We start from the raw sequence: 11,972 nt of genomic DNA, 5'->3' as shown, positions 1-11,972 counted from the left end.
TATCACTTAAGTGGGGATAACTTTTTTTTGCTTTTACTTATCCCAGTGATTTTGAGATTGTTTTCTCGTGACACATTGTACTTCAAATTAGTGGTAAATTTGGGTCGATACAGTCTGTGTTTTTTTGTGAAAAATACCAAAATGTCGTAAAAAAATGGAAAATTTAGCAATTTGCAAAATGTTAAATTTTCTGCTTGTGAGACAAATAATCATACCACTCAAAATAGTTAATAACTAACATAGACCATATGTCTACTTTATGTTTCCATCATTATTTCAACTTCCTTTTAATTTTTTTGGACACTAGGAGGCTTACAATATGAATAGCAAATTCTCAAATTTTCGAAAAAATTTCAAACACTGATTTTTTTAGGGACCAGTTCAGTTCTGATGTGACTTTGAGGGACTTGTATGTGAGACACCCCCATAAATGATGCCATTTCAAAAACTGCACCCCTCACAGTATTCAAAACAGCATTTTGGAAGTTTGTTAACCCTTTAGGTGTTTCACAGGAATTAAAACAAAGTGTAGGTGAAATTTCAAAATTTCATTTTTTTTGCAGATTTGCAATTTTAATACATTTTTCTAAGGAACACAATAGATTTTACTAGAGAAATGTGACTAAAAATTGATTCCCCCAATTCTTTTGTTTTCATAAATATCCTATATGTGGCCCTAGTGTGCACGTTGACCAAACCACAGGCTTCATAATAGAAGGAGCACCTACTTGATTTTGGAGCCTCCTTTTTATGAGATTATTTTTTAGGCACCATGTAGGTTTCTAGGCACCATAAGATGCTAAAATTTAGGAACCCCCCCACAAGTGACCCCATTTTGCAAACTACACCCCTCAGGGAATTCATCTAGGGGTATAGTGTACATTTCAAACCCCCAGGGGTTTCACCAATTGTGGTACAACTGGGCAGTGAAAATGAAAAATTAAATTTTTTACACAAAAATGCAGTTCTGGCTCAAAATCCCCAAAATCTGTGCCCCAATTTCTCCCGAGTACGGCAATGCCTCACATGTGACCAAAAAATACCATTTGGGTGCATGGCAGGACTCAGAAGGGAAGGAGTGATTTTTGGATTTTGCAGCTCAGATTCTGGTGGAATGTTGGTGGGTGCTATGTCGCATTAGCAAGACCCCCCAAGCACCAATACAGTGGAACCCCCCCACAAGTGACCCCATTTTGCAAACTACACCCCTCAGGGAATTCATCTAGGGGTATAGTGTACATTTCAAACCCCCAGGGGTTTCACCAATTTTGATACAACTGGGCTGTGCAAATGAAAAATTACATTTTTTACACAAAAATGCAGTTCTGGCTCAAAATTTTTCATTTTCACAAGGAATGAAGGAGACAAAGCACCCCAAAATCTGTGCCCCAATTTCTCCCCAGTACGGCAATGCCTCACATGTGACCAAAAAATACCATTTGGGTGCATGGCAGGACTCAGAAGGGAAGGAGTGATTTTTGGATTTTGCAGCTCAGATTCTGGTGGAATGTTGGTGGGTGCTATGTCGCATTAGCAAGACCCCCAAAGCACCAATAAAGTGGAACCCCCCCACAAGTGACCCCATTTTGCAAACTACACCCCTCAGGGAATTCATCTAGGGGTATAGTGTACATTTCAAACCCCCAGGGGTTTCACCAATTTTGATACAACTGGGCAGTGAAAATGAAAAATTACATTTTTTTACACAAAAATGCAGTTCTGGCTCAAAATTTTTCATTTTCAGAAGGTATGAAGGAGAAAAAGCACCCCAAAATCTGTGCCCCAATTTCTCCCGAGTACGGCAATGCCTCACATGTGACCAAAAAATACCATTTGGGTGCATGGCAGGACTCAGAAGGGAAGGAGTGATTTTTGGATTTTGCAGCTCAGATTCTGGTGGAATGTTGGTGGGTGCTATGTCGCATTAGCAAGACCCCCCAAGCACCAATACAGTGGAACCCCCCCACAAGTGACCCCATTTTGCAAACTACACCCCTCAGGGAATTCATCTAGGGGTATAGTGTACATTTCAAACCCCCAGGGGTTTCACCAATTTTGATACAACTGGGCTGTGCAAATGAAAAATTACATTTTTTACACAAAAATGCAGTTCTGGCTCAAAATTTTTCATTTTCACAAGGAATGAAGGAGACAAAGCACCCCAAAATCTGTGCCCCAATTTCTCCCCAGTACGGCAATGCCTCACATGTGACCAAAAAATACCATTTGGGTGCATGGCAGGACTCAGAAGGGAAGGAGTGATTTTTGGATTTTGCAGCTCAGATTCTGGTGGAATGTTGGTGGGTGCTATGTCGCATTAGCAAGACCCCCAAAGCACCAATAAAGTGGAACCCCCCCACAAGTGACCCCATTTTGCAAACTACACCCCTCAGGGAATTCATCTAGGGGTATAGTGTACATTTCAAACCCCCAGGGGTTTCACCAATTTTGATACAACTGGGCAGTGAAAATGAAAAATTACATTTTTTTACACAAAAATGCAGTTCTGGCTCAAAATTTTTCATTTTCAGAAGGTATGAAGGAGAAAAGGCACCCCAAAATCTGTGCCCCAATTTCTCCCGAGTACGGCAATGCCTCACATGTGACCAAAAAATACCATTTGGGTGCATGGCAGGACTCAGAAGGGAAGGAGTGATTTTTGGATTTTGCAGCTCAGATTCTGGTGGAATGTTGGTGGGTGCTATGTCGCATTAGCAAGACCCCCAAAGCACCAATACAGTGGAACCCCCCCACAATTGACCCCATTTTGCAAACTACACCCCTCAGGGAATTCATCTAGGGGTATAGTGTACATTTAAAACCCCCAGGGGTTTCACCAATTTTGATACAACTGGGCAGTGAAAATGAAAAATTACATTTTTTTACACAAAAATGCAGTTCTGGCTCAAAATTTTTCATTTTCAGAAGGTATGAAGGAGAAAAAGCACCCCAAAATCTGTGCCCCAATTTCTCCCGAGTACGGCAATGCCTCATGTGTGACCAAAAAGTGGCAGGACTCAGAAGGGAAGGAGTGATATTTGGATTTTGCAGCACAAATTCTGGTGGAATGTTGGTGGGTGCTATGTCGCATTAGCAAGACCCCCAAAGCACCAATACAGTGGAACCCCCCCACAAGTGACCCCATTTTGCAAACTACACCCCTCAGGGAATTCATCTAGGGATATAGTGTACATTTAAAACCCCCAGGGGTTTCACCAATTTTGATACAACTGGGCAGTGAAAATGAAAAATTAAATTTTTTTACACAAAAATGCAGTTCTGGCTCAAAATTTTTCATTTTCAGATGGTATGAAGGAGAAAAAGCACCCCAAAATCTGTGCCCCAATTTCTCCCGAGTACGGCAATGCCTCACATGTGACCAAAAAATACCAGTTGGGTGCATGGCAGGACTCATGAAGGGAAGGAGTGATTTTTGGATTTTGCGGCTCAGATTCTGGTGGAATGAATGGTGGGTGCTATGTGGCATTAGCAAGACCCCCGAAGCACGGTGAAATGATGAACCTAATAATCCATAGATGTGTGGTATATTTAAAAACACTCCTTTATACATAGGCCGGGTTTGTCGGGGCAAGTGTCACACTGGAAAATAGTTTGCTTTCTTATTCCCTTTTTATAGCAAACTTTGCACCTTTTTTGTGTCCTGCCCTTTTTTCCAGTGGAGGGGATTTCATCAGGAAAATGCTGCCCTGGTACAATACGGGGGCCAGTACTAGAAGTACTGGGGCCCTCTGCCTGCTGGTTCCCAAATATTAGGCCCTTTATGACTTCCTCTTGAAAGTGCATAAATGTCCCCCTCTGGCCGGTAGAACGGAATAGCACGTAAGCTTTATACAGTGCCATCTGGATGATATACACGGCCAGCTTCTTGTACCAGATTTTTGTTTTCCGCAGGGCACTGTACGGCTTCAGTACCTGATCTGAAAGATCCACTCCGCCCATGTACCTATTGTAATCCAGGATACAATTAGGTTTTGAGGTGTGGGTACTGGTACCTCGTACAGGGACGGAGGTGGTACTGTCTCCGTGAATTGTTGTCAGTATAAGGACATCCCTCTTGTCCTTATATTTGACCAACAACATATTTTCGGTGCATATTCCCCTGCTTTCACCCCTTCTCATTACTTGGGCAATGTGCGTTTTTGGGAGGCCTCTTTGGTTCTTGCGCACAGTACCGCAAGCTGCTGTACCTCTTGAACCAAGGGCCTTAAACAGGGGGATGCTAGTGTAAAAGTTATCCACATAGAGGTGATAACCTTTATCCAGGAAGGGGTGCACTAATTCCCAGACAATTTTTCCACTAACACCTACGAGGAAGGGGGGGCATTCTGGCGGTTCAATTCTTGAATCCTTCCCTTCATAAACATGTGGGTGTACCCTGAGGTGCTTTCACACAGCTTATACATTTTTATGCCATACCTTGCCCTCTTATTGGGAAGGTACTGGCGGAATTTAACCCTTCCTTTAAAATGTATAAGGGACTCGTCTATGCAAATAAATGTTTCAGGGATGTACATCTCTGCAAATTTGGCACTGAAATGATCAATGACCGGCCTGACTTTGAATAGCCGGTCAAAGGTGGGATCATCTCTGGGTGGGCACTGTGCACTATCGTTGTAATGCAAAAATTTAAGGATCATCTCAAAACGAGCCCGAGTCATGGCCATACGGTAAAATGGGGTGCTGTACAGAACATCTGTACTCCAATATTGCCTAATTTCTGGCTTTTTTACTATGCCCATATGAAACACCAGACCCCAAAACGTCATCATCTCTACTGCATCTACAGGGGTCCACCTAGCAAATGATGACGTGGGGTTTTGAGCAATAAACTGCTGGGCATATAAATTAGTTTTGTCCACCATTAAATTTATAAAATCATCAGAGAAAAATAATTTGAAAAAGTCAATTTCCCTGTGGAATCAAATTGGATTCCTGACATGGCCAAAAACTCAGGAACCTGGGGCTCAAAATTGTCTGGTGGTGGGGTCCATACGAGATCAATTATTGGGGGGGGGGTCTTAGCTGCTCTACGGGGGCGTCTTTGAGGGGGTCCCTCATCACTAGAGGAGGAAGAGGAGCTTAAGATGAATCCTTCAAATTCCCCGCTTGCCTCACTGGCTGTGTCAGAGTCAGAGGCAAGCATGGCATATGCCTCCTCCGCAGAATACATTCTTCTGGATGACTGGGATGACATTTGGGATGCCATTTTTATTTTTGTGTTTCTGGTAGTGAAATGTTTCAACACGTGTTTAGTGTAGGGGGGGTACAAACTTTATTTCAACCCGGGGGGGGGGTATGTAGTGTGTAGTGTGTATGTAGTGCAGAAAAAAAAAAAAAAGGTCCTGCGCCAAAAATTGAGCACAGATGTTGGTCAGTAACGTCCGTCACTGAACAGCGCTCAAAGGCAACAGGAATTTGATCAAAAAAAAAAAAAAAAAGATCAACCCTGTGCCGAAAAAGCTGATCAGTGATGTACGTCACTGATCAGCGCACAGTGGCCACAGGACACCCACAAAATCACAGTGTGTGTAAAAAAAAAATGTAAAAAAGACCCCACAGCACCCTCAAAAAAAAAAAAAGGTGATCACTGATGCGACACTGATTACCAGTGAGGGGCAGCAGGTGCACAACCTTTGGTGCAACTGACAGTGCAACTGGCAGCAACTGACAGGTATATATAAAAAAAAAAAACCCTGCACCCCCAAAAAGTTGCTGGTCAGCACAGATATACTGATCAGCACAAAAGGGGGGGTAGCAGACACAAAATATAGCACTCTCTATCACTCTCTGTCACTATCTCTCTCTATCTCTCTATCTCTCACTATCTATCACTCTATGACACTGCAGCAGCAGCACTGACAGTTATATATATAAAAAAAAAAACCTGCACCCCCAAAAAGGGGGGGTAGCAGACACAAAATATAGCACTCTCTATCACTCTCTGTCACTATCTCTCTCTATCTCTCTATCTCTCACTATCTATCACTATTTATCACTCTATGACACTGCAGCAGCAGCACTGACAGTTATATATATAAAAAAAAACCTGCACCCCCAAAAAGGGGGGGTAGCAGACACAAAATATAGCACTCTCTATCACTATCTCTCTATCTCTCTATCTCTCACTATCTATCACTATCTATCACTCTATGACACTGCAGCAGCAGCACTGACAGTTATATATATATATAAAAAAACCTGCAGCCCCAAAAAGGGGGGGTAGCAGACACAAAATATAGCACTCTCTGTCACTATCTCTCTATCTCTCTCTATCTCTCTCTATCTCTCTCTCTATCTCTCTATCACACTGCAGCAGCAGCAGGAAGTCACAAGAAGTCAGATCCAGGAAGCATCCAGCACGCTACAAGCAGTGATCAGGTGATCAGGTAAGGTATTTGCAAGGATCAGGTAAGTATTTGCAAGGATCAGGTCAGTATCACGGCAGATAGGCACGGTGACCGCTCTGCACGCAATTCCAGACCGGAATGGCGTCTGCAGTGCAGTCACCGTTAGTTTAAATGTCGCGCCTTGGCTGTGATTGGCTGTGACGGACCAATCACAGCCTTGGGGGCAGGTGGGGTGAGGTGTCGTCGTCACCGATGACCCCCTCATGCCCCCTGATGCCCGGCGGTGATTGACACCTGTGTTACCGAGCGTCTGATTCGCTGGTAACACAGGAAACCGCTGTGAATGGCTGTTCACACTGAACAGCCAATCACAGCGATCGCCGACGGGGGGGCGGCATCGCAGCCCCCCCTGGGCATGCAGGGACATGTCTGCTGTCAGGGACAGCAGACATCGTCCCTCTGTCACTGCGTCTCTAGACGCAATGACACTTTAAAGTCATGAAGTACATTTATGCCATGTGTCGGGAAGTACATCCCGACCATGACGTAAATGTACGTCAAATGTCGGGAAGGGGTTAAAAGCAGCCTGGGAAATTTCTCAAAGCAGCCCTAATGGGGGGGGGGGGGGGGGTGGAATCTCTTAAGCAGGCGTGGTCAGCCAAGAGGGGTAAATATACTCCCGCCTCATATATCCCATTTTCTTCCCTCTCCCACTGGGTTGGGCTTCGGTAAATATTTAGGCAGTGGCTGGGTGTGTACAGTTAGGTGTATTGTAAAGGAAAGTGGGGGGAAGGGGTTTGGAGGGAAAGAAACCGCACAGGTATGTTGAAGGTAATAGGTGAAAATATGGTACCTGTGAGACACTGACTAAACCCTTGTATGGGGTGTATGTGTCCCAAGTATACTGGACTAAGGTATGTCACTGGTACTTGTATTCAGGACAGTCAGTGGTGCACCCCAGAATTAGGTAACAATGTTAAGTGTATCCAAGGAAGGAAAGAGAAAAAAAGGAAACTCTTGGTGGGGGCACCCTGGTATCACAGGTATTGAATTTGATGACAGTATTAAAATGTAACTTTTATTGGGTATATCCTAAAAGGTAAGTATATATTTTACTCACTTGGTCAATAATAAAAATTTGCTGCAAAAATATATATAGTAAATTTAAGGCTATTATTGCCTAACAGGCTATTCCAGGATATAAGTATAGAGTGGCCCTCATATATCCTCAAATACCAACCAATAATGGGTATTTTGTGAGGAGGATTAAATCATGGGGTCTTTTTGCATAAAATATCACGTATTCCCAGGGGACAGAAAACAGTAACATGCAGCCGTACCTTTCATGCATATAAATGTATAGTAGCCAGCAGTTAGAGCGGGGCATGCGATTGTGTACAATAGTATGGTCAAAAAAAGAGAGGACAAATCCACTGGAGACTTCCAGTGGTTACCTTAAACCTGCGCCGGTTTGTGTATAACAAACCGTGCTGGACTCGGCTGCTGTCCTCGCCGTTTGGAGCTGTGCTGTTTCCTGCGTCTGTCCCTGCCTGAGAAATGCCGGACACCCGTGTGCACCAGGTGTACCGGCTCCCGACGTAAGTTTCGCAGCGCTTGTTCACATACTATTTTTTTGTTTTTTTGACCATACCATTGTACACAATCGCATGCCCCGCTCTGACTGCTGGCTACCAGGGCCGGCGCTACCCACTCAGCAGCTCCTGCAAAGCAGGGAGGCGCCATGCTGAAAAGGCGCTTTCTCCCTCCCTGCTCTGCTAAAGCTGCCTCAGCCCTCACTGTCACTGCCTCCTGCATGCCGCCCGCAGTGCCTGTCTGACAGCAGGCGGCAGTATAAAGAACTGCTCCCTGCACCGCGCACACACTGTCCTCCTTCTGCGACCTGCCCCCCCTTCCTCACGGACACTTGCGCTGAGGCATGAAGCGCTGTCTGTGAATGCCTGGATGACATGTCATGTACGTATCCGCCCCCTACCCATTGCTACTTGCGTCTGTCAGCTGTCAAACAAATGACGAACAGGCAGCAATGCCGCCCTTCCTTCCCTCTTCTCAGTGTGCTGTGCCAGTGCCACTGCGATGCGTTGTGCGCTCCTGCAGGCATCGCATCGCACAGTACAAAAAAGTATGTGATGCACATACTTTTTGTACTGCTTTCAGATCGCATCGCATGCCGTGCGGTGCGATGCAATCTAGCACATAACGTATGCGATTCTCGCAGCGTGTATGGGCACCTTTAGTGCCTGCAAGATTTTGCGGACACAGCATGAGATGGTGTATGCATACATGTACATGCACCCGATATCCTCCATAGGATCGCATGTTGCATACGCTCCCACAATCGGGCTGCAGCTTGTTGCAATGGCAATGTGAAAGGGCGCAAAATTTATGGTTTGCAGGAGGGCGCCTGACACCCTAGCACCGGCCCTGCTGGCTACTATACATTTATATGCATGAAAGGTACGGCTGCATGTTACTGTTTTCTGTCCCCTGGGAATACGTGGTATTTTATGCAAAAAAGACCCCATGATTTAATCCTCCTCACAAAATACCCATTACTGGATGTGTACAGTTAGGGTTAGGCTGGGTTTTTACGGTGAGGCAGTGGCTGGATTGTACAGTTAGGGTTAAGCTGGGTGTGTATGGTTAGGCAGTGGCTGGGTGTGTACAGTTAGGGTAAGGCTGGGTGTGTATGGTTAGGCAGTGGCTGAGTGTGTACAGTTAGGGTTAGGCTGGGTTTGTACGGTTTTGCTGAGGCTGGGTGTGTACAGTTAGGGTTAGGCTGGGTGTGTATAATTAGGCAGTGGCTTGGTGTGAACAGTTAGGGTTAGACTGGGTTTGTACGGTTTTGCTGAGGCTCTGTGTGTACAGTTAGGGTTAGGCTGGGTTTGGCAGTAGCTGGGTGTGTACAGTTAGGGTTAGGCTGGGTTTGTACAGTTAGGCAGTGGCTTGGTGTGTACAGTTAGGGTAAGGCTGGGTTTTTACAGTTAGGCAGTGGCTGGGTATGTACAGTTAGGGTTAGACTGGGTGTGTATGGTTAGGCAGTGGCTGGGTGTGTACAGTTAGGGTTAGGCTGGGTGTGTATGGTTAGGCTGAGGCTGGGTGTGTACAGTTAGGGTTAGGCTGGGTTTGTATAGTTTTGCTGAGGCTGGGTGTGTATAGTTAGGGTTAGGCTGGGTGTGTATGGTTAGGCAGTGGCTGGGTGTGTACAGTTAGGGTTAGGCTGGGTGTGTATGGTTAGGCAGTGGCTGGGTGTGTATAGTTAGGGTTAGGCTGGGTGTGTATGGTTAGGCAGTGGCTGGGTGTGTACAGTTAGGGTTAGGCTGGGTGTGTATGGTTAGGCAGTGGCTGGGTGTGTACAGTTAGGGTTAGGCTGGGTTTGTACGGTTTTGCTGAGGCTGGGTGTGTACAGTTAGGGTTAGGATGGGTTTGTACGGTTAGGCAGTGGCTGGTTGTGTACAGTTCGGGTTAGGCTGGGTGTGTATGGTTTGGCTGAGGATGTGTGTGTACAGTTTCAGTTAGTCAGCAGCTGTGTGTGTATGGTCACAGTTAGGCTGGGAGTGTAGGTATACAGTACTGTATGTTTAGGCTAGGTGTGTAGGGTAATAGGCTGATGCTGGGTTTGTACAGTTATGGTTAGACTACATGTGGGGTGTTTGGCTATGGTTAAGATGTGGCTGGGTTTGTGCCTGTATACAGTTAGGCTGTGGCTGGGTGTATATGGATAGGGTTATGCTGCAGTTGGGTGTGTGTATGGATACATGTAGGCTATGGCTAGGTGTGTATGGATAGGGACAGTTAGGCAGTGCCTGGGTGCATAGTTATATGAACCGTTATAAACTGTACCCAAGTAAATGAAAATGGATTTCTATCATAAGTTCTGTGAGTCAATTTAATAAAAAAATGGATACATGATCAATGTTATTTTCAGACACAATTTAATGTACGAAACATGCAAAGTATTTATTTTATAGTACATGCAGTCAGCAATTTATATTGTACTGTATTACATATTTACACAATTCCACATTTGCATATTGATGTCATTGCTTCCTAGTGAACTAATAAACATAAATATTTTTAAATATACATATTTGCACAAGCAATTCCATAGTGTACATTTTTATCTTATAGATAATATGCTCCGACACACACACACACACACATATATATATATATATATATATATATATATATATATATATATATATACATATATATATATATAGCAGTTTTGTTTGAAGCAGGCACTCACCATAGACCATAGGTAGTAGTTGAGATAAGGTTTATTTCATAAATGTGGTCGACGTTTCGGTCCTCGCAGGGACCTTTGTCAAGACAGGAACATGTCACATCAAAGACCAGGAACACCAGGCAGTGTCAACACTGCTACCTATGGTCTATGGTGAGTGCCTGCTTCAAACAAAACTTCTATATTTGGAACATTGTTTCCTCTAAAGCGGAGCACCACAAAGTTGTCCGCAAGAAATGGATGGAGTGCGGTTCCTCAATTCTACTATATATATATATATATATATATATATAGTCAATGATAGACAATTGCGCCTTCAGTGTAAAAGTGACAATCCTTAAATAATTAAGTGATGTGCGTACCGGAAATATTTGAGATATTCACGTGTAGAAAGGTCTTTCTTATATCCGTCTCCTATTCGGTCCCTCCTGTCCACAGTCACGAGACTCGGAAAAGGTATAGGATCCAAGGGAGATATTTTGTATTAAAAGCAGAAATTGCTATAAAGGTGACTGGTAATAAATGGTGGTTTGCTGCCACCGTGTGGTCAAAACTTGAATTACACCCAGTGAAAAGTGCTAAATATTAAATATTTGACTCACATTTGACAGGGGTCCAATGTTGATAAGGACCCCTGTAGCCTTTCAAAGTTTGGGTACCTTAAATAGATAAACCTCCCACCAAATGGAGGGGGTAGAGAAACTGGATAGTGTGATAACGTTTTATAAAAGATTTTAATGGAAAAATAAAAAACATAGGTAATGGACTCGTACAATTTTAACAATGTAAAAAAAGCTTATCTGAAGTGTGCATCAAAGCACTTTGGAGAGTGGAGGTATTTATATTTATATATATATATAAATAAATAAACACAAAATCTCCAATGTTGCACTTCTATAAAAGAGTGGTGGCTATTAGACACTTAGGGCCTTATTCAAGTTCACTCTTTCTGACAAAATCCTTCTTAGATGGACAAAACCATGTGCACTGCAGGGGGGCAGATGTAAAATGTGCAGAGAGAATTAGATTTGGGTGAGTGATTTTGTTTCTGTGCAGGGTAAATAATGACTGCTTTATTTTTACACTGCAATATAGATCTCACTTTGCAGTAAAACCCCAGCCAAATCTAATTCTCTCTGCACAAGTAACATCTGCCCCACCTGCACTGCACATGGTTTTGTCCATCTAAGAAGGATTTTGTCAGAAAGAGTGAACTAGAATAACCCCCTTAGTTCCCTACCAGCAGGAACTCACAATTTTTCAAATACCCACAAAAGTGTCTTTCAGCGCCCTATGTACAGTATGTGATGTCCATAAAAGATATATCAATTAAAATG

The sequence above is a fragment of the Crinia signifera genome, chromosome 9, assembly GCF_055691185.1.
Source record: "Crinia signifera chromosome 9, ASM5569118v1, whole genome shotgun sequence".
Lineage (NCBI taxonomy): Eukaryota > Metazoa > Chordata > Amphibia > Anura > Myobatrachidae > Crinia > Crinia signifera.
Note: the sequence above shows the minus strand (reverse complement) of the source record.